The sequence below is a fragment of the Monodon monoceros genome, unplaced genomic scaffold, assembly GCF_005190385.1.
Source record: "Monodon monoceros isolate NGI ecotype Baffin Bay Population unplaced genomic scaffold, NGI_Narwhal_1 Super_Scaffold_7, whole genome shotgun sequence".
NCBI lineage: Eukaryota > Metazoa > Chordata > Mammalia > Artiodactyla > Monodontidae > Monodon > Monodon monoceros.
The window spans coordinates 104,722,933-104,748,233 of record NW_021703784.1 but is presented as its reverse complement, the minus strand read 5'-3'; the positions used below and the strand labels follow the sequence as shown (position 1 = coordinate 104,748,233).

Genomic DNA, 25,301 nt, shown 5'->3' with positions numbered 1-25,301 from the left:
TGTTTTTTTTGGCTGTAACTTTTTCAAAGTTATTGAAATGCTTTCTCATCCTGAACACAGCCCGCTCCGCTCGAACTGAACGTTGAGGTGACTGCGATTCTTTTTATTTGGAAGTAAGTTTTACATCTTATTGAGCTGAGGGAGGTCTTTCATTTAGACCTGGCTTCCACGGGCGACTTGACTAATCCTCTCCTTAGATATTACTAATACAGACGAGCTTGATGCCTTGAGAATGAACCAGTTCAATCCCCAGACCGGCTCATTAACCACTTTGCTCAGTTCATGAGAACTGACGGGCCTGGATTTTACTCTGAATCCGTGGCTTGAAGATATGTAATGGGAAACGGGTCATGGAAGTGAGTTCCTGCTGTGCTGATGCGTCTATAAAGACTACGGTTTCGCCCCAAAGCCTGTTCTCGTTCCAGTGGTGATGATGAAGGAGCCGTGGGCTCTTCCCACTTCGTGCTGGGACCCATCTGCCCTTTTGGGCTCAGCAGTGGGTTGGTGGCCTTGGTTTAAATATTTTGTTGCCATTAAATAATATCTTTCTTTGGCCCTTTTTTTTTTCTTTGAAGTCAGAACGGTGCTTAAATTGCTTAGAGAAGAGCAGCTAATGCCCTTTGATTCATGGTAAAGGCGTAGGTGATGGAAGAGGAGCCATTTCTCCCCTTCTGGGTAGAGGTTTGTAACCGCCACCTGGCGCTCCGGGGGAGTGAGTTGTGCACGGCGTCCAGGACAGAACGTCACTGTCAGTGACCTCCCTGTGAGTCCCCACTCCTGTCCCCTCACCACGGGCAGCGACCACCTAGGGGCAGGGACACCCCTTCTTCCAGGAGGCCTGGCAGGAAGCGTCGTGCACCCTCCTGGCAGCAAATTCGCACCAGCTCAAACCCAAGGCCATCTGTCTCTATTTTGCTAACGATAATCAATCAAGTGCCCCAAATGATTCAGGAAGACAATTATGCAAACACGCTTGAATAATAGGACTTTGTGCCCTGCAGACACTGTTCATGTAACGGGCGGAACCAAAGCCTGGGATGCTTGCTCTGCACGCCCAGCACGGGCTCCGACTGCGTGTGCCGGGAGCTGGTCTCCCCCTCATGTCTCCCCACCTTCTCGTGTTTTCATGGCACAAAGAGACTTAATTCAGTATTTGGAGCCTTGCCTGTCAAATGTCCCCAGCATTCACGGTCCTTCCCTCCCAGTGATGAATCAACACCATTGATTTCGGGGGGAATGATGGCCTGCCCCGCCATTTAACAGGGACCCAGTATGTCCACCTGGGAAGCTTTGATGATATTCAGCTGCTGTTGTGGGCGTGGGCTTTTCTAAGAAACCTTGGAATATTTGACAGACTTCATGTGGCCAAGCTTTGCTTAATGATTTAATCCAAAGGCTGGAGTAGCGACAGCAGGACTCAGGGACTTGAGAGAAATGCAGACTCCCAGGCATCCGGAATCTGAAGCTTGGGCGCAGGGCTTCGGGTCCTGTGTTCTCACAAGCCCCCTAGAGACGCTGACATCCACACAGGTTTGAGAATCAAGAGAGACAGAGGTGAACTTCTGAAGGAACAGGAGGGAGTACTCACAACATTACTTGTGACGGTGGTGACGGTGGTGACGGTGGTGACTGAATCAGCCCGGGCCACCATCACAGAGTACCACAGGCTCGGGGGCTTAAACAACAGACATTTATTCCTCACAGTCTGGAGGCTGCAAGTCCAAGGTCAACGTGCTCGCAGATCTGGTTTCTGGTGAGGGCTCTCTTCCTGCTCATTGGTATTTCTTCTGTGCAACATGTAGAAAGATGGAGAGAGGGAGAAAGAGAGAGAGCTTTCTGGTGTTTCTTCCTCTTCTTGTGGGAACAAGAATCTCATCTGATTAGGGTCCCACCCTTATGACTTCACTTAAACTTAATTACGTTTCTAAAGGCCCTATCTACAAATATCATCACAACGGGGCTTAGAGCTTCAGCGTATGAATCCTGGGGGAGACGATTCGGTCCATAACACTGATGAGGATGTTGGTGGCGTTGATGGTGGTCAGGGTCCTGATGATCATAGTGATGATGACGATCCTTCCCAGTTGCACAGAATCTTTTTCTAGAAAATATTTATTTGTTTGTTTATTTGGCTGCACTGGGTCCTAGTTGCGGCATGTGGGATCTTTTAGTTGCGGCATGCGTGTGAGATCTAGTTCCCTGACCAGGGATCGAACCCAGGCCTCCTGCATCGGGATCGTGGAGTCTTAGCCACTGGCCCACCTGGGAAGTCCCCAGTTGCACAGAATCTTAAAGCTCACAGATGCTCTTTTGTGCGTTCTCGTTTAATGTTCAACAGCCCAACAAGGTAGGCATTTTTTTGCCCAGTTTATAGGACACATGGAATTAGAGATGTTAAGCCTAGGAGTCCTGAATCAGTTAGTGGCCGAGTCTGTGACCCCCAGGCCTTCTGACCACCGGTCCAGGGCTCTGTGGTCTGGGGTGAGGCAGGCACATCCTTCTGGCCTGTGATTCATCTTGCATCCTGAGATGGAGCACACAGCATCAGGGATTCCTTGCTTTTTGGATCGCTCAGTCCAAGGGAGCAAACCTGTCCTGGTTCTGAAGATAGAGAGAAATGGGAAGGAAGGAATTCTGCGGAGGTGGAAGGTCTAAGTGAAGGGAGAGTACAACTGGGGTGGGGAACAGAGGAACGGCCGTCTGCGGGTGGGCTGTGGTGTGCGCTGGGTTAGGCGCCGGTGCATGAAGGTGCCGTGTAGGTGTGGTTCACATCTGCAGTTGACTCAGTAAAGGAGATGAGCCTTCCAGGATGTGGTGGGGCCTCATCCCATCAGTCGGAGTCCTTGGGAGCAAAAACTGGGGTTCCCGAGAAGAAGGAATTCTGCCTCCACACTGTAGCACGGAGACCCCGCCTAGGGTTCCCGCCGCCGGCCTGCCCCACTATCGCATGGGCCAATTCCTTAAAATTAATCTGTGTGTGCGTGCGTGTGTGAGTGCGTGTGTGTGTGTGTACACATCCGATGGGTCTGTCTCCCTGGAGAGCTCTGGCTGATACCCGGGAGGATTGATCTGAACCCTTCTTGCCCCCAGCAGCTCCATTCCAACGGTCCTTCGTGGTTTTGGAGGTAAGGATTCCAGCCCCTGTGTGTTTGGGGAAGCAGCTCTGCCCCGACACGTGTCACCGTTGTGTCCTCCACAGCTGCTCGTCAGATGTCCCGAAGCAGAGAGGGAGGAGAGGATGAGGAAGACAGAGAAAGGCAATGAGAGACATTCTGGAAGGTCTAACGTCCAGTTGTCATACAGGGAGGGGCGTGTGAGGACAAGATGCCGGGGGACAGAGAAGTCCTGGCCGTGGGGTCTTTTTGGTGAACATTGTGCCCGGGTACGCTGGCTGCCGCCCAGGGAACAGGGGCTCTTTGCCCCGCCGGGCACTCAGTCTTTAACACACGTCATTCCTGATGCAGGTTCCCATCGTCCCCACTGGATGGAGAGGTGGGTGGACGCCGGGGTCCGCAGCTCGAAGGGTACGGTGAGGGTTGCCCACAGCCCGGGGCCCTGAGTCCTTCCTCCACCGTCACTTTGGATGTAAAAGGAGGAGAGAGGCCAGAGCCAGGATGGAGGGGTTTTAAATTCCTTGGGTCTTAGGCAGTAAATCATGGGGCCGAGCCGGGCGTTGGCAGATGCCCATAAATCCATTTCCTGGAGTCCCTCCCTCTGTGACTGACGCTCTGATGCCCAGGAACTGGCCGAGCCATCGCATGTTCTCTGGGGGCCACTCCACTCACAGGAATGACCTTGGGTCTCTCCTGAAGTGTCAGATCCCGGCTCTTGTCCTTCAGGTCTATGAGCATCTCCCGGAGCTCTGATGGCGCTCGCTCATCCAGGGCACAGCTGGGGAGGGATGGAGATTCTCTCAGGTCACGCCTGACGTGCAATGCAGTGATGCCTTGCAAGTGACCAAGTCTCCCCGTCCTTCTCCGTGTGCTCCCAGCCGCTGCTGCTGGGTTGGAAGGCGGCCCAGAGACAAAGGCAGCCTGACACCCTGGGGGCTGTTCGTGTTCCGGATGTTGTACTTTTCCTGGGAAATCGATGGAATCCGCTCAGCAGGCACTTCGAGGCCCTGCGTCCTCCAGTTGTCTTTCTGAACTTCTTTCTTCATTAGTGACTCAACAGTAAGACTTCAGCAGCATTTTGTCGAAATCCACACAGATTGTAGAGCAAGGTCAAGGTGCTGTCGTTCTCTCCTGTGACCTTATGCTTCCCCGTTGCATGTCGTGGGCAGGGTCCCAGGCCTCTCCTGCTGTGCTGCCTTCTGTGCTACAAATGGCGTGAGGTGACATCGCGAAATTGCAGAGTTAACACAAGACTGCATTAAAGGCACAGACACACACGCGCACACACACAGACACATGGACACACACACACAGATACACACACGTGCACACAGACACATGGACACACACAGATACACACACGCGCACACAGACACATGGACACACACAGATACGCACACACATACGGATACACACATGCACGCACAGACACATGCACACACACCAACACATATGCACACACAGACACGCATGTGCACGTGCACACATGTGGACATGCACACGTGCACACACTCAGGCCCTCTGGAGGAGCGCGTCAAGCTCCGGGTTCAGAGGCCGTGACCATGCCTGTAACTCCATCCCTGCCGGGCACACCACGGCTCCTCCCCTCGTCCTCTGAGGCGGTCGCAGGGCCTCCTTCCCCCCCCTGCTCAGGTAGACCAGCACCCACGTGACCCCTGCACGCCATCCACGATGGACCCAAAGACAGATCCCAGCTTGACCTTCAGCTCACCTGGACCCGTGCACCTGGCCTCACACCTGGGCCACGTGGATGTTCTGTGTCTGGGTGGGTGGACCAGCTGGGGGAGGAGCGGGGACTGTGGCGAGGGGGGACCAGAGCCTCACGGGCACCGCCGCCACCAAGTGAAACGGGCACGTTGTGGCAGGTGACCAGAAGAGAAAGCAGGGCTGAGTGAGGGGCCCGAGGACACAGGTGTGAGGCGGTGACACATCTGTGGAGCGGAGGCGGGGGCTGCTGTGTGGGCACAGCATTCCAGGGGGATGGGGCATGAGCAAAGGCCAGGGGTCTGGGAAGAGCGTGGCGTGTTCGGGAAGGAGGCGACCCCTGCGGCAGGCACGGGCGAGGGCTGCAGGGGCCCCCACGTGGAAGGGCAGTGTTCTGGGCTGAATAACGGCCCCAGAAGATTTAGGTCCTAATCCCCGGAACCTGCAAATCTGACCTTGTACGGCAAGGACTTCACAGAAGGGGTTAAGCATCTTGAGATGGGGGGTTACCCTGGATTATCCGGGAGGACTCGGTGTCATCACAAGGGTCCTTCTAACGGGATATGCACGAGGAGTCCACGTGAAGATGGAGGCAGAGGCTGGAGGGACACGGCCACAAGCCAAGGAGCACCTGCAGCCCCCCGAAGCTGGGAGAGGCAGGAAAGACCCTCCCCTGGAGCCTCTGGAGGGAGCACGGCCCTTCCCACACCTTGTTTATGGCCCAGTGATACTGATTTTGGACTGTGGTCTCCAGAACTGGATAAGGTTCTGCTGCTTGAAGCCAGTTGTTTGTAGTCATTTGTTCCAGTGGCCCCAGGACACTGACACAAGAGCCCACTGGTGGTTGTCAAGTTGCGAGCTCACAAGTTCCCACTGCTCAAGTCCCCGGGTTCCCTCCTGCCTGGCCCTGCACCAGGCTCACTCCTTGGTTTCCCTTCTGCCCTCTGTGAAAATTGTAACCAGCTTGGGTGCATCTCTGCTCTTTGCCACCAATGGAAGCTACTAGGAAAGCCATGGTGTGGGAGCTGGGCCATACAGCCACCCGAAGGTGACATCTGCATTGCCCGTGGTGTGTCAAGTCCCACATTGGCCTCTGTGACACGTCCCACAGGCGGGGTGGCTCAGACAGGCGTTTATTACTCACGGTCCTAGAGGCCGGGGAGGCCAAGGTCAAGGTGCCAGCCCTCTGGTTCCTGGCGAGGGCTCTCTTCCTGGCTTGCAGATGGCCGCCTTCTCTCTGTGTCCTCACATGGCCTCTCCACTTTCAAGCCCCCTTCACGTGTGCTCTGTGAGAAGCAGCATTTAAACCCCCACAGGGTGGGTTAGGAAATATCAGGTTTCAGCTGAGCCCTTTCCATGAGCGACAGTAAAAAACTATTTTTTTCTGTCCAGCCAGATTCTTTTTGCTTCTTTGCGTGTGTTTCTCTGGTGCGTTTAGAAGCAGCTCGGTGGGGCAGGAGCAGGGCACCGCTGGTACCTGCCTCACGTCTTGGGATCTGCTGACCTTCCACGGGGCAGACCACATGCCACGGGCCGGGGCACCCCGCTCTCCCACATTTGTTGGTGGAATGAGCCGCAGTTTGCCACCTGCCATCCAGATGGTGGATCTCAACCCAGTGACTTTGTGGCCTGCCCAGAGTTCTTTAAAAACCAAATTCTTTGCCAACATTTAGATATCCAGAAATTTCATATAAACATTCCAATTTCCAGCTCCCGTCGAATAATTAGGAAGCGTGGGCACATGCAGGCAGCCTTTGTGTGTGTTGGCATTTGGCCAGGTTTGGGGAGCACTGCCCCTCTGGGAAGGTTGCCACTTGCCAACCTGCTGCAGTCCCTACCGCTCCTTACTGCCCGCCCGCCCCCCCCACCCACCCCACTGCCTCTTCCCCTTTGTGGCCTGGCCGATCCCTTTAAGCCCTCCTGCCCGTGATCCCTGCTTAGGTCATGCGGTCGGGGAAGCCATTCATTTTTAAGTGGCTTCTTTAAAAAGTTCTTCTTATTTGGGATTCAGACTCTGTGTTCCCATAGAAACAGGGAAGAGGAAGTCGTGTTTCTAGATTCGGGCATAGGAACCTGGGAAACCCGTGTTTTGGCTGATCTACTGTGCTGATCTATGATGAAGAAGAATCGGGTTTCAAGTTCATTATTCCAGCCAGTACACACAGAGTTCCTGGTTAGAGCCACGCTCCCTTCTAGGTGCTGGGAAATGCATCAATGAACAGCGACGCCCCTGCTCTCACGGAGTGTGCATTAGTCAGACTTATGGTGAACAATTAAACAGATATACAGGGAATGCGTCAGGGCTGCTAACTTACTTGAAGAGAAGCAGAGTGAGCGGGTAGAGACACAGGGGTGTCTCTCTACCAGGCTGTATCATGATGGGAGCCTTGCACGACCTCTGATGTTTGAGCAGACGCCAGGAACGAGGGAGGGAGTGGGCCATGCTGATATCTGGGGGACGGGAACTGGCATGTGCAAAGGCCCTGGGGTCAGAGCATGCCTGGCCTGTTTGAGGAGCAGCAAGGAGGCCAGCCAGTGGGGGAGCGGGCAAGTGGAGGCCAGAGAGGCCCCCGTGACTCGGAAGGACTTTGGGCTTTACTCTGAGCAAGACGTGCAGCACCCACAGGACAGAAGAAAACTCTAAAATGGGAATCAACCCATCCCATCCGACAGCCCGCCGTGGTCCCATATGAAAAGCAGGGCTGATTTTTACCCTTTGAATGACATGAGTGAGGGGTGCCCCATGAACTGAACCAGCCAGGGGTCAGGACAGGGAGATTTTCCTAATTAATTGGTTGGTTGATTGATTGTGCAACATCGGGGGAGGGGTGGCAAGGTGGAGAGCAAGACTGTGACGGATGTGTCTCGAGGTCAGAATCATGAGGGCCCCGGGGGGCCCTGGGTAGGCGCCTGGTCAGGGGCAGGGGGTGAGTCATCAGAGGTCTTCCCCGGAACCCCTGCACCGCAGCTGAGGTGGGAAACCCAGGTTTCACGAGTTTAAAGTTACGCAGTCTGTCCCCCTAAACAGAGCACTGTGCGGCCAGCCTTGAGATGCCCCCCCCACCCTCCCGTCCCCGGGCACGTGGGCAGGGCTGGGCCGGGGCCCAGGGAGGTCAGCTGGTAGGTGCTGCTGTCCACGAGCTGAGAAAAGCACGCCCAGTCCCCAGGTAACGTGTGAAGCTCAGGAGGCATGTGGGCACCTGACCCTATTATGTAAAAATGAAGGCGAGACGGTCACCGGTCCACAGCACCAGGATGGGAAGAAAATAGAGGCGAAGAGCATTAGGGAAACTGCCCCGCCTGCCATCAGTGCACAGAGCGAGGAGCCGGCCCGACCTCGGGTCAGGACCCCGGAGACTCTGGGTGTTGGAAGCAAGGCTCCTCTGTGTTGGGGATTGCAGGTAAGGCTGGAAACGGGTGTGTTGGTTGAACCTACTAGGCCCGTATGACCAGGCTCATGGGGACCTCTCTGACCTCACAGCTTCCAACTCACTCCCTTTGCCCTAGACACCCTGGCCCCTGCTGTTCCTCAAGCATGCCAGACACACGCTTGCCCCAGGGCCTTTGCACCTGCTGTCACCTCTGTGAGTAGAACCCCTCCCCCGAGTATCCTGTGCTTCATTCCCCCCCCATGAAAGCCCCCGGGGGGCGTCCTCCCACTGGCAAGAGCAACCTACCACATCCAGAGTTTCCATTCTGAATGCAAACGCTTCAAATCGAAAATAGGAACAGACAGCTGAGAATCACCAGCCTTAAGGGAAAACTGCCAACATGAAAGGCAGACACCAAACAAGCAGAAATAAAGATGGTGGGTAGAAACTGAGAAACTTAGAGAACGGGAGGGGACTTCAAAAATATATACCCCAGGGGGCTTTCCTGGTGGCACAGTGGTTGAGAGTCCGCCTGCCGATGCAGGGGACGTGGGTTCGTGCCCCGGTCCGGGAGGATCCCACGTGCCCCGGAGCGGCTGGGCCCGTGAGCCATGGCCAAGGCCATAACAGTGAGAGGCCCGCGTACCACAAAAACAAACAGACAAAAAAACAAAAAACAAAACAACAACAACAAAAAAAAAATATATATATATACCCCAGGGACTTCTCTGGTGGTCCAGTGGGTAGGACTCTAGGTTCCCAATGCAGGGGGCCCAGGTTCAATCCCTGGTTGGGGAACTAGATCCCACATGCATGCCACAAGTAAGAAGTCTGCATGCCACAACTAAGAGCCCACATGCCGTAACTAAAGATCCCACATGCCACAACGAAGACCCGGCATAGCCAAAATAAATAAATAAATTAAATGTTAAAAAAATATATATATGTGTATGTACCCCATCTCCTCAGTGTGATAAGAGAGGATAAAGCATTTGTGAAGTGAGGGTTGAAGGGGCTCATAATAAATAATAATGGCAGCTAAGCTATGAGCGCAGCCTTGCTGGAGAGGACCGGAGATGGACGGGAGAACTGAGACGTAAGGTAATCCAGGAGTTGGGAGAGGGTTTGACACCTGAATGACGGACTTTCCAGGGAGAGCAGAAGAAATCAGCAAAGACATCATTCAAGACAACGCCACTGAACAGAAGGACACGAGATTCCCAGTTGGAAAAAGGCCCCTGAGGTTCCAGTATCAAATGTGGGCAAGTGTCCACAGCAAGGACAGGGCCCGTGAGAGCCCAGAACTTCAGAACTAAAAATAAAAATGCGATCCTTAAATTTCAAAAAGGGAAAAGCCATTTCCACATGGAGGATCGGGAGTCAGACATTTCAGCAACAGCATTGAAAGCTCATGGACCGTGAATTTCATCCTCCAGGGCAGACATCACCTGGAAACGAAGGCAGCGGAGAGATGGCCTGACGTGCTTGCAGCTGGAGAGGAGGGCTCTGTCAGAACCTGGTGATCCATTAATTATGGGTCAGTAGAAGAGCAGAGTTTTAAAGGCGGCTGTTATTCACTCAAGGGAGAGAGACCCATACTTGGCTGCGGGAAAGATGGAGTTAGCCATCCTAATGTAGACACGGGGTGATGATTAACCAAAGCAGGGGACACACCTGTACTGGGCTGTATGGTGGGTGAGCTGAGCTCTCGTCTTCCACAGCAGGATGTCGATAACTAATATTTAAATGGAAAGAAATCAAGACAGCACCAGGAGTGTGCTGTTTAGAAGTAGGCAGCAAAGGACTGAGAAAGCAAGCAAGTGTGAACATGGTCTGGGGCGTGTGTGTGTAGGCAGTAGGGGTGTGGACAACCGTGTAGAAGGATTTGACTTTTCAGACCATGCATCCAGATGTGTGGCACCTATAGAGGCAAAAATTTGATTTCATTTTTTTAAAGGCAGCCTTTCCTGTTCCCCGTTTCCCCTTACCATGAGCTCACCTTTGCCCGGTGAACTCCTATGCACCCGTCAAAACCAAAGCCCTCTCTCTGCAGGCTGCTCTCCTGCAGCCTTGGGCTGTTCGGGTGGTGCTTTCCTTTTGGTGCCCGTGTTACTTGACGTGCACCTGTAACGTAATGTATCAGCGCGGACGGCTTCTGCATCAGACACCCGGCTACACTGTAAAGTTCTTGGAGGAGAGGATGCCCCGTCTCTCCCACCTTTGAAGTCCGAGTGCCCAGCGGAAGATGATGAACACGCCTAACTGGAGATGGAATGCGCTGTGACTGGGCAGCTGTCCTTGGTCACCTGTCAGGTAATCTTTGTAATTCCTCACACTGGCCACTAGGTGGCAGCGTTAACTTGGGTCGGCTCGGTCCAGGTGCGCAGGTGGGGCAGCCAGGGTGCTGCCGATCTTTTTTTGTAATTGGAGTGTAGTTGATTTACAGTGTTGTGTTAGTTTCAGGTGTACAGCAAAGTGATTCAGTTGTACGTACACATATATCCACTCTTCTTTAGATTCTTTTTCCCATATAGGTCATTACAGAGTATTGAGTAGAGTTCCCTGTGCTATGCAGTAGGTCCTTATTAGTTATCTATTTTGTATATAGTAGTGTGTATATGTCAATCTTGATCTCCTAATTTATCCCTGACCCACTTACCCCCTTGTAACCGGAAGTTTCTTTTCTACATCCATAGCTCTATTTCTGTTTTGTAGATAAGTTCATTTGTACCCTTTTTAAATTTATTTTTTAAATTTATTTATTTTTGGCTGTGTTGGGTCTTCGTTTCTGTGCGAGGGCTTTCTCTAGTTGTGGCGAGCGGGGGCCACTCTTCATCGCGGTGCGCGGGCGTCTCACCGTCGCGGCCTCTCTTGTTGCGGAGCACCGGCTCCAGACGCGCAGGCTCAGTAGTTGTGGCCCACGGGCTTAGTTGCTCTGCGGCATGTGGGATCTTCCTGGACCAGGGCTCGAACCCGTGTCCCCTGCATCGGCAGGCAGATTCTCAACCACTGCGCCACCAGGGAAGCCCTGTACCCTTTTTTAGATTCCATATAAGTGATATCGTATTATATTTCTCTTTCTCTGACTTACTTCACTCAGTATGACAACCTCTAGGTCCATCCATGTTGCTGCAAATGGCATTAGTTCATTCTTTTTTATGGCTGAGTAATATTCCATTGTCTATGTGCACCACGTCTTCTTTATCCGTCCCTCTGTTGATGGACATTTAGGCTGCTTCCACGTCATGGCTGTTGTCAGTAGAGCTGCAGTGAACATTGGGGTACAGGATGCTGAAGACTGATGTTTACTATTTCTATCCTGAAGAAACACGTCCTGAATGTCAGTTCTGGAATTGTTCATCAATTTGAAGTGAAGTAGAAATGACCCTGTATCAGTCAGCTCCGGCTGCCGTAAAAGAAGATCACAGATGGGGCAGCTTAAAGAACAACATTTATTTCTCACAGTTCTGGAGGCTGGAAGTCTGAGATCAAGGTGCCACCCCCTCTGGTGCCTGGTGAGGGCTCTCTTCCTGCCTTGCAGATGGCTGCCTTCTCACTGTGTCCTGGAGAGAGAGATCGCTGGTGTCCCTTCTTATAAGGGCACTGATCCCATCGTGACCTCCTCCAACCCCCTCCTCCTCCCAAAGGCCCCACCTCCAAATACATTCCACTGGGCGTTAGGGCCCCAACACAGGAATTTGGGAGTGGGGAGGACACATGCAGTCCTTAAACCCAAACCGCAAGACCAGGAGACGTTTTGGGCCAAGTTTTTCTCAGTTTGCTCTAATGCTTCTGTTATCTGTAGTTTCACATTTGACTTTGAATGGTACCCTGCTGTCCCTCCGCAGACGTAATTCTGGGAGCAGTCATGCGTACACATGTGTATCAGGTTAGAAAACTACCCAGTTCATCAGAAAATGCCCCTGCAGCTTTCTAGAAAGAGGGAGGAGGGTGGAGAGACTGGCACTTACTGAGTGTCCACTGTGGACCATGCAGGGGGATTTTATTGGGAGAATGTGGTCTTCAGATGCCCTGCACGTTTAAATATCTTGAACCCCTTTTACAGATGAGTTAGTAAAGGCAGAATTGAAATTTGGGGCTGTCGGACTCCAAACTTACGTCCCGTCTCCAATCGGCCCATCTGTCTCCTGGGATTCAAGCTGATGACCCCCTGTTAATCTTGGCCTCCCTGCCCAGAATGAATGCAGCCTCTGCTGTTCCCACAGGTGAACTTGCAGGTTGGCTAATGAGTGAGGGGCCCCCCAGGACCCCCGCTCGGTACTTGTTGGTTCAAGTTGGTGTTTCTCCCCTTTCTTTCCTAATCGCCGTCCCGCCCCCCGTGGCATTTCTGTACCGCAGATACACTGTGAATCCTTTCTAGGCGCTGTCCCTATGGCTGTGCTTTATGCATGAAAAGAGGAAAATATCTTTGTCCCCCTGAGAACCGATCTTCATCTCCTTTCAGAATGGCTTAAGGCATCTGAGCTTTCTGTTTGGGGGAAAATGCCAGTTTTTGTATATAATTAAGTCACTTCTGTTGGGGATCGTCAGAAAGGAAAAGGACAATAGGGGAAGGGCAGAAATATAGGAGCTCCCCGGGGCTGCAACAAACTGACAATAACTGGGTGGCTTATAACAGCACAAGTGTATCTTCTCACAGTCTGGAGGCCAGAACTTTGAAATCAAGGTGTCAGCAGGGCTGCGTTCCCTCCAAAGGCTCTAGGGGAGGGTCCCTCCTGCCTATTCCAGATCCTGGGGGCTCCGGGGTCCCTGGGCTTGTGGCTGCAACCCTCCCGTCTCTACCTCTTCTTCATGTGGCCTCTCCTGCTCATCTGTATTCAAATCCCCCTCTGCCTCCCTCTTATAAGGACACCTGTGATGACACTTAGGGGGCCCCCAGATAATCCCGGCTTATCCCATGTCCCCATCTCAAGATCCTTAACTTTATTACACCTGCAGACGCCCCTTTTTGCCATGTAATCTCTGGTCAGGTTCCAGAGATTCGGACCTGATGTCTTTGGGGGGCCATTAATCTGCCCACACGAGAGCGAAAGAGTAACCAAGCAGAGGAGAGGGCTCTGGATGGGACGAGGGCAGAGGGACCCCCGCCTTAGAGCTGCCTTTCCAGACCTGGTGGGGGAGGGGGCAGAGGCACGAGAACTTCTGCAGGTCCAGGTGGACCAGGGAGGCCAGAGTGACCGAAACCCAAAGGCCTTGAGCCGTGCATGAAACCCCGGGCACAGGGCATGGCCGATGGCAGGCTTGGTGCCCATCACCGGGGGGACCACAGCAGCGCAGCAGACGCTGAGAAGCTCCCAGCGAGACCTGCAGCCAGGGATGGGAGGTGACAAGGAGCTGCCTGGGGCCACCATCTTGACGCCCCTGGGACGCATCGGTGTGCCTCCCCCGTTCTGTAGATCCCTCCTGCCCCCACCCCATCCCGACCATTACCCCCTCAGCCCTGAACCCTGTTCGCACCTCCCGATTCCACCGGCCTCTCGCCGGCTCCCGGCCCCCGGTGACGGTCCACGGGGCGGAGTCCATTCCTGCACCTCCCAGCTGCGAGGCCGCCTCCCTTGATTCCCATCTCCCCCGCTTCCCTCTTGCGCTGCCTGACTCTGACCTCTGGGACTTTGCAGATGCTGTTCCTTCTGCCTGGAACTCGCCTCCCTCCCTGCACTGCTCAGCCGGCTAGGTTAGGGCTAGGGCCCCCAGGGAAGCTCCAGCCCTTCCCGGAAGTGGGGTGTGATGCCCCAGCAGCACCCCTCAGCTGCATCGTCATTGCCTCTGGGGTCTTCGTCTGTCTCCCCCACAGGTGGCGTGTTTCCACGGGGCAGAACCTCATCTCGCTCCCCGTGGGTCCTCGGATGACCCTCCATGGGTGGCCAGTAAATGCCTGCTTATAGGTTGAATTTCAGTGAACAGAACTGTACCTCCGTGGATTTTTATAAGTGCTGCAGTGGCCTCCAGCCCTTTAAGCCTTGTGATGCGTTTACCCCTTGGGTTAACGTGAGTGTCCGTTTTGAGGGACTTGCCCTTCCTAGTTGGGGAGGGAACCCTGTGTTCCAACAAGATCCCAGAGCTTTAGCTCGATTGGTGACATTCATGAAGGCTGCCTGCCTTCCCCGCTCAGTGTCACCCACTCCTCTGACCGTCCCTTCCAGGCACAGGGGTTAAAGGTGTGCCTGGGACCGCCCCCCAGTGATGCTGGTCTCCTGAAAATGTTCTGGGATTCTGTTGTCACTCTCCTGTCTCCCTGCAGCTGTGGCCTTGCCCAGTCCTCAGACGATTGGCTGATTCAGAGTCAATTAGATTTTGTCCCCTAGAAAATTAGGATGAGGGGAGAGAGGGCGGGGTTATAAAGACCCCCTGGCAACCCAGAGCCTGGGGAAGCAGAGGGAGAGTGGGGTGGGACACAGCGAATGGAGGAAGACGGGGAGGAGACAATGTGGATTGAGAGAGAGTAAGACAGACAGACACACAGACTCCTGCACACCCATGCACACCCGTGCACACCCACACACACGCAGATGAAGAGGTCAAACAACCTGCACTAGGTTTTCATGAGATTCCCCCAAACTACCTTTTTCGTCGAGCCAACCAGTGGGTTTGCGTTCGTCAGATATAAGCAGTTCCCAGGTTGAACAGGGACGGCGCCGGGTCGGACCCAGATGTTCTTCCTCTGAGTCCCACCTCTGTTCCACCACGTCTGCCCGCCTCACGGTTCACACGTCTTTCCCACGGCTGTCCTTTGAGCCCCACCAAGTGCCAGGCTCTGGGGGCACTCGACAGGCACGTGGTCACCTTGGGTGAGAGGTAAATGCCAGGTGCACAGAGAAGGGAACAGACGGAGGCTAAAGGACGGGTCACCGTCACCCCCGAAGGCAGCACCAAGCCCGTGTGGCCACAGGAAGCCCTTTTCCAGAGTGTGTGTGGCGCGTGGGCCGTCCATGAAGGTAGGGCTGACCCTGCCCCCCCGGGCCTTCGGGAGGCTTAGGGTCAGGGAGACACCAAGGGGGTGACGATGACGCAGCCACCTGCTTCAATCTGCGGCTCTGCTGGGGAGGGTCTCATTCAGGCCTGGGGCCTCCAAGCTGGGTTCTCAGCACGGCCCAGTGACAGATTTCGGGGAAGGGCTCTGGCGTTCCTGTCTGCTTCTGGGTTTTGGACATTTCCCTGACTGCCACGTGGCTTCGGGACTTTTAGACGATCTCTATGCGCTCCCTCACCTCGAGAGACACTTTCTTCCACCCCCTCTCAGTTTTGAAAGCATCTGGGCATCTGCTGTTGTTTGTTTATAACACTTCCTCCAGACGTAAGCAATACTGATCCTATTACTTTATTAAAAACCCAGAGTCCCCCTGCCCGGCATCTTAGCTTGTCCAGGGCTGGCACGTCCCGTTCTGATGCCAGGTGGAAGAGCGGGGTTTGGGCAGGACAGAGGTGCCTGTGTAATGCTACAGATCTCAGGCTTGCAACTTAAAAGCTGCAGCTAGCGGCGACATTTCAGGAAAGGTCACGCCGATCAACAAATCCCAGGGAGGGAAAGGGACACCGACGAGTGAATTCCAACATGGATTGCTGTTTCTCCCAGGAAATTCGGTGTTAACTGAATCATGCCAGGGACTGACGATGGGTACCAGTGAAATTTACCCTCCCTTTGGTGTATTCGGGGATTTTCACTTCCTCTTAATCTCTGGCCCTTAGGGCTGTCGGCAATGGGGGTGAGCAGCTGGGCCCGGGGAGTTGGGGGTGGGTAAGACACAGGTCCCCCCAGAGCTCACCTGGCCAGCACCAGCTCCCGTCGGTGGAGAACTGTTTTGCTCATGCTTCTAGGTGCTGACGTGGTCATCAGAAACCAAAAGGATTGCCAACAAAATGGACAAATAAGTAGCCCAGACAAACGGGGGGGGGGGGTCTCGCTTCTTTTGCCTTGTTGCTTTGAAGGTATTTATAAGTTCTCAAGTTGGTTTTAGCACTGGGATTCTTCCCCCATCGCTTTTGAACGTTTTGGGAATAGGCTCTAGAGAGCTGGCATTTAAGGGAAGGATATTTATTCAAGAGAGAGGAGGCCCAGGCAGCTGTGACAGTGATAAGGCCAAATGGATGTCGATACCTCTGGGACTTCAGCCTCGGGACCCAGGAGTGGTACCCACCGTGGGGTTTGGCCTGTGCAGCTGGAGTGGGGATGCAGGCCCACGTTGGTCCCTGTTGCACGTAAACCCCAAGCTGCCTGTGGTGGAGGCCTCCAAACCCATGCTTTATCAGAAGCAATTCACAGTGCAGGGTCCAGCCTAAAATGCCTGTTAGCCTCACAAAGAAGGAACTTGGTATAAAGATTCGTCCTGCTTTTCAGAACTTGGAGTTTTAAAAGCATCATCAAGCCGCCTTCTCGCACACGGCTTTCCTGTCTTAGCAAAGCATCTTCTGGGCAGAGTTTGTGTTTTGTTCATCTCTTAATTAAAGCCAAGGGCCCAGCTAACCACGTCATCAGGAGTAGTTACTAACTTAAGACTGTTTCTCTATCTGTGAAATGGGACTAGTAAACACAGCCACTTGACTGTGGACAGTACGTGGGATAAATGGAATAGGGCAGCTAACACAGGTCCATACTCCAGCTCCGTCACTTTGGTTTATATCCTGGTCCCTGGCAAGATGCAAGCAGCTCAAGACAGGAAAGTTCTAGAAGTAAGTCCAGTGGTTGACGTGACTGGCCTTGGTTAGTCGGGCCAGCTCGTCTGCTTGGCAGCGTCTCATCTCGGACCTCAAGTGGCTCGTCTGTTAAGCGGCGACGGTTCTGCCCATCCTGGGGAGCCCTTGTGTCCACTGCAGATCATTTACCCGTCAGCGCCTAGGATGAGTCACTGTAGTGACCGTCCTGGCTGGTGGCTGAGGGAAGACGTCTTGGCTCGTACGAGACCACCATGGTGCTCAGCTCCGGGCGGCTCTCGGTGCCCACCTCTGCCGAGCAGACTCCCTGAAGATACGGTGTGTGTCCTGGGTGGGATGCCCCGCTTCCTCCTGGTGGGGCCACCCCTTTGCCTGGGTGTGTACTCTGTGAGGGTTCCTGGCTCCCTGACTGTGATGTGATGGTCCAGGCTTGTTCATCATTGAGCAAAAATTACTGAAAACCTTGTGAGTGTCTGTGGGTCCAGGAAAGGGACATCCCGCAGTGCCAGCTCCCTGCTGTCCCCGAGCCGGACTCCGTCAGGGGGAATCCCTGCTACCTTCTGAGTTATGTGCCTGGTCTCCTCTGTCCTGAGGGGCTCCCTTCTCACGCTGAATCATTACCATCAGTGCTTTTCGATGTAGCCTCTTTTCTGTTGTCGAGTACATGAAATAGTGAGCATCGTGCAGGCAGAGGGGTCTTGTATCTAATGAAGCACCGTCGTCACAGTGGCCGTAGACACTGGGAGTTGCGGCGGGGAGGGGCGGATGTTTGAGGGTAACTTGGCCTGGGGCCCATCCAACATCTGAAAGCTGAGTGAGTAACAGCTCGGAAGCAAGAAGGCAGGTCGGGAAGGGCGGCTTTTCAGACTGGGGGCCGCGTGTTTGGAGGTCCCACGGCACGAAGATGCCGGCTGTGCGGGGGGGGGGGGGGGGGGGAAAGGGGGGGGGGGGGGCCGGCCGTGGGGGGGGAGAGGTTCCGGGGATGGAGGGGGGGGGGGGGGGGAGGGGGGGGGGGGAGGCTGGCCCGATGCGGGGCCGTGTTCCCTGCGGCACTGAGGGCCATGGGTGGATTCTGGGTTTGCGATAAGTGGTGAGCACCTGGTTTTCATGCACTGTATTTTCGTTCTTGTTTTTTTAAGGGCTTCAAAGGCTTGGCTTTTTATTTGTTTATTTATTTTTGGCTGTGTTGGGTCTTCATTTCTGTGCGAGGGCTTTCTCTAGTTGTGGCAAGCGGGGGCCACTCTTCACCGCGGTGCGCCGGCCTCTCACTATCGCGGCCTCTCTTGTTGCGGAGCACAGGCTCCAGACGCGCAGGCTCAGTAGTTGTGGTTCGCGGGCCTAGCTGCTCTGCAGCATGTGGGATCTTCCCAGACCAGGGCTCGAACCCGTGTCCCCTGCATTAGCAGGCAGATTCTCAACCACTGCGCCACCAGGGAAGCCCTTTGTTGTCGTTTTGTTTGCTTTTTGAAAATTACGGTAAAACACACGCATCCAATGTTGCTAGATCTTCCCGCTTTTCAAGGGAATTTAGAAATTCAGATTCTTTTCAATTGTGGTAAAATATACATAATGTAGAAATTACCACCTTAACCATCTTTAAGCACACAGTTCGGTGGCGTTAAGTACATTTACAGTGTCGTCCAACCATCCCCACCATCCATCCCCAGAACTTCTTCATCTTCAGAAACGGAAGCTCTGTCCCCATCAAACACCCACTCACCTCCCCGCTCCCAGCCCCAGGCACCCACCCTCCTACTCTCTCTCTTTGAACTTGATAGGGACCTCATATGAGTGGAATCAGACAGGATTTGTCCTTTTGTGTCTCTCTTATTTAACTTAGCATCATGTCCTCAAGGTTCATCCATGTTGTAGCGAGTGTCAGAATGTCCTTCCTTTTTAAGGCTGAGTAATACTCCCTTGTATGAATGGACCACATTTTGTTTATCCGTCATCCATCCTGCACACCTGGGTTGCTTCCAGCCTTTCGCTATTATGAATAATGCTGCTATGAACATAGGTGTACAAATGCTTCTTCAAGTCCCTGCTTTCACTTCTTTGGGATAAATACCCAGAAGTGGGAGTGCGGTGTCATGTGGTAATTTTATGTTTAATTTTTTTGAGAAACCTCCGTACTCTTTTCCACAGCAGCTACACCGCTTTACATTCCCACCAACAGGGCACAAGGGTCCAATTTCGCCACATTCTCCCCAGTACTGGTGGTTTTCAGTTTTGTTTATATAGTAGCCATCCTGATGGGTGTGAGGTGCTGTGCTATGTGATTTTAGTAGTTCTGTTTCTGTGGCAACCACCAGAACAAGACTGCAAGGAGGCCACAAGCCTGAGCAGGGCGGTGGTTAGGAGACCCCACCCACCCCTCCAGGTGGTGGACCCCGTGTGGGGTCTTTGAGTCCTGGTTACCTCTCAGCTGCCTCTGTACTAACAGAAGGCCCGACAGCTGTGAGGAGAGGATGCCTGCTCACACCCTGGGGCGCTGTGGCCCAGCAGCTGAGCGGGAAAAGTGGAAAACAGAGCTGTTTTCCTGGGAATCGGCCTGAAGTTAGTGACATGGGTGCCCCCTGCTCTCTGGCCAGTTTTTTGCACCTGCTGCCCCCTGGCCGGGACACCACAGTCATGGGGCCCATCAGAACCTCATTGCTTCTGCTGCCAATTGGGTTTGAGATCCCTTATTCATCCTGTTCCTGGGTGTCTAAGCTGAGACCCCGCCTTGTATAGGCCGGGGTTCAAGATGAAAACTGGTGCACCTGGAAATTAATATTTCCCGTGCCTCTTGTCAGAGACAATGACTTTGTTTCCTCAAAGGGACTTTGCTTTTGTGGCTGAGGTTTCCATCGCCAAGGCAGAACCAGCCCTTTTGTCTAGAACCAGATGTCCCCCAAATGTTTGCTTTTCTTCCAACATCATGGTTTCAGCTGGAAAAAGCCGTTTCCAATGGAAGCTACGGTGTCATAGAGATTATGGTAATTCTAAGAAGTTTTGCGGGGGCCTATGGAAATGGGTAATAAATACTGCACGTAGAGACTCCGAGTTTTCTAAAAAAACAATATTTGTTATGCTAATTTTGAATCACCAGGGTTTCTGCCGATTTGAAAATGGATGATGTGTTTCGTTCTTTTTTAAAAATGTTAGGAGGAGGATTTTGACTTTGGAAAAATAATCAGAGTGGTAGAGAGTGTGGGTCTGTGCAAAGAGGCCCATCAGACAGGCAGTGGCTTCAGCCCGCCAGGGACTCGGGAGGTGGTTAGACGTTAGCACCGGCTCCCAGGCCAGCAGTGACCTTTAACGCAGAACCTTCTCAGGATACTTTCTCTTCTAACTTAGAAAGGGGTCGGTGAGGTCTTAAAGATGCCCTGGAAAGGAGCTTCCCTGGTGGCGCAGTGGTTGAGAGCCCGCCTGCCGATGCAGGGGACACGGGTTCGTGCCCCGGTCCAGGAGGATCCCGCATGCCGCGGAGTGGCTGGGGCCGTGAGCCATGGCCGCTGGGCCTGCGCGTCCGGAGCCTGTGCTCCGCAACGGGAGAGGCCACAACAGTGAGGGGACCGCGTACCGCAAAAAAAAAAAAAAAAGATGCCCTGGAAAACACTGACCCTGGCGGTTGGTTGACAGTGTCCCTACCTGTAAAACACACCTGAAGCCAGAGGACCGTTCAGCATCTTCACTTGCCCTTGACTCCACCTGCTGCGGCCGAGTCAGCAGCTTTATTGAGGTATAATTCACATGCCGTACAACTCACCCACTGACTGTGTGTAATTCAGTGGTTTTCAGTACATTCACAGAGGCCCGCAGCCATCGTCACCACAGTCAGTGTTAGAACACTTTCCACACCTGAGAAAGAAGCCTCTCCCTGTCATTCCCCTAACCGCACCTCCCCCCAGGCCCTGGCCACCACAAACCCACTTCCTGTCCCTGTGCATTCCCCCCTTCTGGACATTTCGTATAAATGGGGTTCTGCAATCTCTGTCGTTTTACGTCTGGCTTCTGTCACTGTGCATCCTGTTTTCAAGGTTCATCTGTGCTCTGGCCTGTCTCAGGGCTTCATTCCTTTCCATGGGAATGATATTTCATTGTGTGGATGGGCCACAGTGTGTATATCCGTTCATCAGCTGATGGCTTCTGTGCTCTCCTGTCCTTTTACGAAATGCATTTAGCTTTGCAGAATCAGCCCCATGGCCAGTGACCTCTTCCCAGACGTGCTGGTTACTTGGGAGTGGTTCAGCCTCAGCATCCAGCGCTGGCCAGATGGGGTGATGGAAAGAGGCAGAATAATGTAAAAACAGTAAACAGAATAATACTGACTAGCACCTGTTAGTTTGCAGTGGTCAGCTTAGACTAGGTTGTGTGTGGTAACAAACATCCCTACGTTTTCAGTGGCTTCCAACCATCTGGTGACGATGCCTAAAGGCTTCACCCCAGTTAGCCTCTATCCCAGAATCCAGACTGAAGGAGATATGGCCGTTCTCTGGGCAGAGGGACAGAGCACAGGCAGAGCCTGGTGTCAGTGGGGCAGGGAAGGACACGCTTCCCTTCCCCAGGGGGTCCTACTGGTCACAGGTGGTGGGCATGGCTGTCTAAGTCTCGTCCAGGGAGAAGCAATAGAAAGACTGGAACCAAGAAAGCTCTACTTCAGGGCTTGGCCACCTAGGACCACATCTGGCAAGGTCCATTGCCTTGTCTTTGTCAATAAAGTTTTGTTGGAGCACAGCTGCGCCCATTCGTGTGCATGTGATTTCTGGTTGCTTTCGCAGTACGGCAGCAGAGTTGAGCAGCTGCGAAAGAGGCCGTAGGGCCTGCAAAGGCGCAAACGTTTACTCCTGTGCTCGTCTCTGCTCTCCCTCCACATCAGCATCCCCGCCTTCGTCATCATCGCAGCGGCACGGACGGCTCACCTTTCTGTAGCCAGCCAGGGCTGACTGCTTTATAGGTCATGGTCAGCCGAATAATGGTCCCCCAATGATGCCTACATCCCAATCCCCAGAACCTGTGACTGCGTGACCTTACACGGCAAGAGGAACTCTGCAGAGGTGATGAAGTTCAGGATCTTGAGATGGGACAATCTGGGCCTTAAAAGAGGGAGGCAGGAGGGTCAGAGAGAGAAAGTGGTGTGATGCTGGGAACGGAGGTCGGAGAGAAGAAGGGATCTGAAGATGCTGGGCTGCCGGCCTTGTAGATGGAGGCAGGGGCCGCAAGCCAAGGATGCAGGTGCCTCTAGAGGCTGGAAAAGCAAGGACACCGATTGTCCCCTAGAGCTGTCACATGGAACCAGCCCTGAGGACACCTCGATTTTAGGACTTCTGACCTCCAGAACTGTAAGATAATACAGGTATGTTGTTTTGAGCCACTGCATCTGTGGTCCTTTGTCTCAGCGGCCACAGGAAACTCATGTCCCGGTCACTGAATCCTCACACAACCCTCTGAGGCAGGTCCTGTTATTGTCCCCATGTGACAGAGGAGGAAACTGCCCATGACACTGAGTGGCCCCAGTTGGGGGCAGGGCCATGTTCACACCCAGGCGTCCCGCGCTCCCCATTGCACCCCTCATATTTCTCTGCAAAAATTTGCTTCCTTATTATGATGCAAACTAATGAATGGTGACCATGGGTGAAGTCGCACTAGAGAAGATTAAAGAGGTGACAAGCCCTTGGGCGTGTGGCTCCCCCCAGTGGACGCCATTTCTTTTTGCACTAGCAGCCCCCCTGAGCCCTCTCTTTCTACTTTACATCAGTGAGTTTCCTCAGGGCTGTGTCCCCCTCAGTCCCCTTTAGAATGGGTCTGCTTCCTCTCCCACCAGCCTCACCCACCCCAGAGGTACCGGGAGTCACGTTGGGGTCACCCCTCACCCTTTGTCATGTGTGGGGTATTCGGACTCCCATCTCTGGCACAGTCTGGGTGTGGGGTTGAAGGGGGACTGGCTGCCTGTCCAGGTTCAGGGTCATAGGCTGACTCCTACCTGCCAGCACTGTGCACCTTTGTCAGTGCTCCTGTGACCTTTTTTTTCCTTGGTCCTGATTCTGTCCTATGGGTGACTTTCGAGGAAGCTGGTTCCTCCCTCAGGAAAGAGCATCCCTGGTGCCCCCACCCCATCTCATCTCCTCCCAGGGATCAGCTTTGAAACAAATGCCCGCACCTTATATCTTGTGCTTTGTCTGCAACCCAAGGCTCTGCAATCCCATCCCACATTCCAGATCAAAGCAGGCGGGAGACCCCTGCAGCATCGTTCCCCTGGAGGGCCCTTTCTGGGGATGAGGTTGCCCTGGCAACCACACTCTGCTTCCCTTCTCAGTGAACGCATCTCAGGACTGCCCCAGCACGAGCCCTTGATCAGTGCCTGGTCTGCCCTGGGAGCTGGTTTCCTCACTGAATTTCAAGGCTTCCTGGCTGGTTGACCAGCTGTCTCTGGCCTCAGCTGTTCTCCCTTCAAATAGACAAGCCTTTCCTTCTAGACATCTTTGAAGCACAAGGGTTGAGGAGGACAGGCCCAAGCTTCTCAGAGTCTCTCCTAAGTGACTAAGGAATTGTGGAATCTGAGCCATCTCCAAAGATGGGAACAGGTGTTGATAGGAATATCCTCATTCATCTGAGTCTCAGGGCATGTGATTCATGGTGTGGAAGTGTCTTGAAGACCACCTGGACACTCCCTGCGTCTTAATGGCAATTATCATATCCTTAAGAGCTTGCCCTCCCTCACTTGAACCCCTTCAGAGATGGGGAGCTCATTACTTCCCAAGTGGCCTGCTGTCAGGGTCTCTTCCCACACTGACTTGCATACTCCCTCCCCTGTTTGCTCCCATTGCTTCCACCTCGGACCAAATTCATCAGTCCCATGGGAAAAGCCCGCCTCCCACACACACCAGGGGGTGAAATGACCCAGGACACGTAGGAAGAAGGACAGCCTAAAGGGAGTATTGTGAAATCTCTTCTGCAGATAGAGTTCAGAATCTTCATGAATATTTAAATGGCATTCAGAGTCAGCATTCAGGTATTTTTATTTTAACACTATGGGAAGTATTATTGTTTATAAAATAGATACAAAGAATCCTTTGTCTCCATGTGTTTCTTCTGAGTCTATTTCTTATTGTGAATCCTTGTTTTTTTTAAAGGAAGAAGCTAACCTATTGAGATGGCTTAACAAACATAGGTTGTGTGCCTGCCTGGGGCTCCCCTTCCCAGCCACAGGATGGAGCAGGGGATTCTGATCACGGGTTTTTACCTCTCTTAGTGTTGTCAGCAGGTGGGGAGGAGCCAACCAGGAGACAGAAGAGAGACTCGTGCTTCATGGCAGAAAGTAGGGATGAGATGTCTCCTTTTAGCAGGACGGGCCAGACTAGGGGATTCTGAAAACCTCCGTGCTGTCCCTCTCGTTATTCGCAGATTCTGTATCTGCGAATTCACCGGCTCAGTAAAATTTATGTTTAACCCGCAGTGGTTAAATAGATGCCCCATTTCATCAGGGACTTGCAGCCCTTTTCACAGTTCTGTGCTTTCTGTTGGTGATGGTGCTGCATAAAATTGCCCCCAGCTGTGGTACTGAAGAGCTGTCTAGTGTCCTAAGTGCACGAAGCCTGCAATATGCCTTGTGGAGAAATACATGCATTAGATAAGCTTTGTCCAGGCGTAAGCGATGGTGCTGCTGGCTGTCAGTTCAGTGTTAATGAATCAACAGTACGTATTAAATAAGGTGTCTTTCAACAGAAACACACGTAAAGCAAGGCTATGTCATGATCGGTTGATGAAAATGTAACCATGAGCCTGCAGGAACCCAACCCTTATCTCTGCTAGGATCCCTGGTTCAAGGGTCTCTAAGTCAGTGTTCACAGCGATTTCACAGGTCATACCACTGTAAGGGATGACACGGGACCGTGTGTGCATGCAGCCCTGCGAGAAGCTGCTGCTTCGTGCGCCTTGCCGGGCAAGCAGGGAAAAACCCAGCTCCCCCAAGTTCACGGTTACGTCATATTCGGTCCGCTCACCTGTTGAGAATCCAGCCTCTCTTCCCACTGGGCTCGACCTGCAGGGTGTGTAGCCTAGGTTTGCTTTTATACGTGAACCCTAACACTGGCATACAGGCAGCAATGATCTGCCTCAGATGTGTTTTTCTACAGGTTTTAAGTATCTGGCTTTCGCACAGGGACGTTTCAAGATTTCTGCTTGGTGTTGACTGTAGGTGCAGGAAGTGGGGCAGAGATCTTGCGCAAAAGATGAAAGGACACATTCCGTGAACAGGCTGTTTCCTTATGAAGCGGCCTGGAGAGTTCTATAGCCATCAGGCACCTCACGTGCAAGCATTAGAAGGGTTTTCTTCACTTCGGTGGGCTGTTTTCAATAAAGTGCGTGTTTCTTAGCCTGGGGTCAGCCTAGCAGGATACCTTAGAAATGTTTATTCCGTAAAGTCCCTGGTGAAATGGGG

General features: G+C 53.2%; 1 protein-coding gene across 1 annotated transcript in view; it reads left to right on the top strand.

Moving 5' to 3' along the window:
- The window catches only part of SHANK2 (SH3 and multiple ankyrin repeat domains 2), a 549,031-nt gene that overhangs the window by 153,638 nt on the left and 370,092 nt on the right, over positions 1–25,301 (top strand). The window lies entirely within an intron of this gene.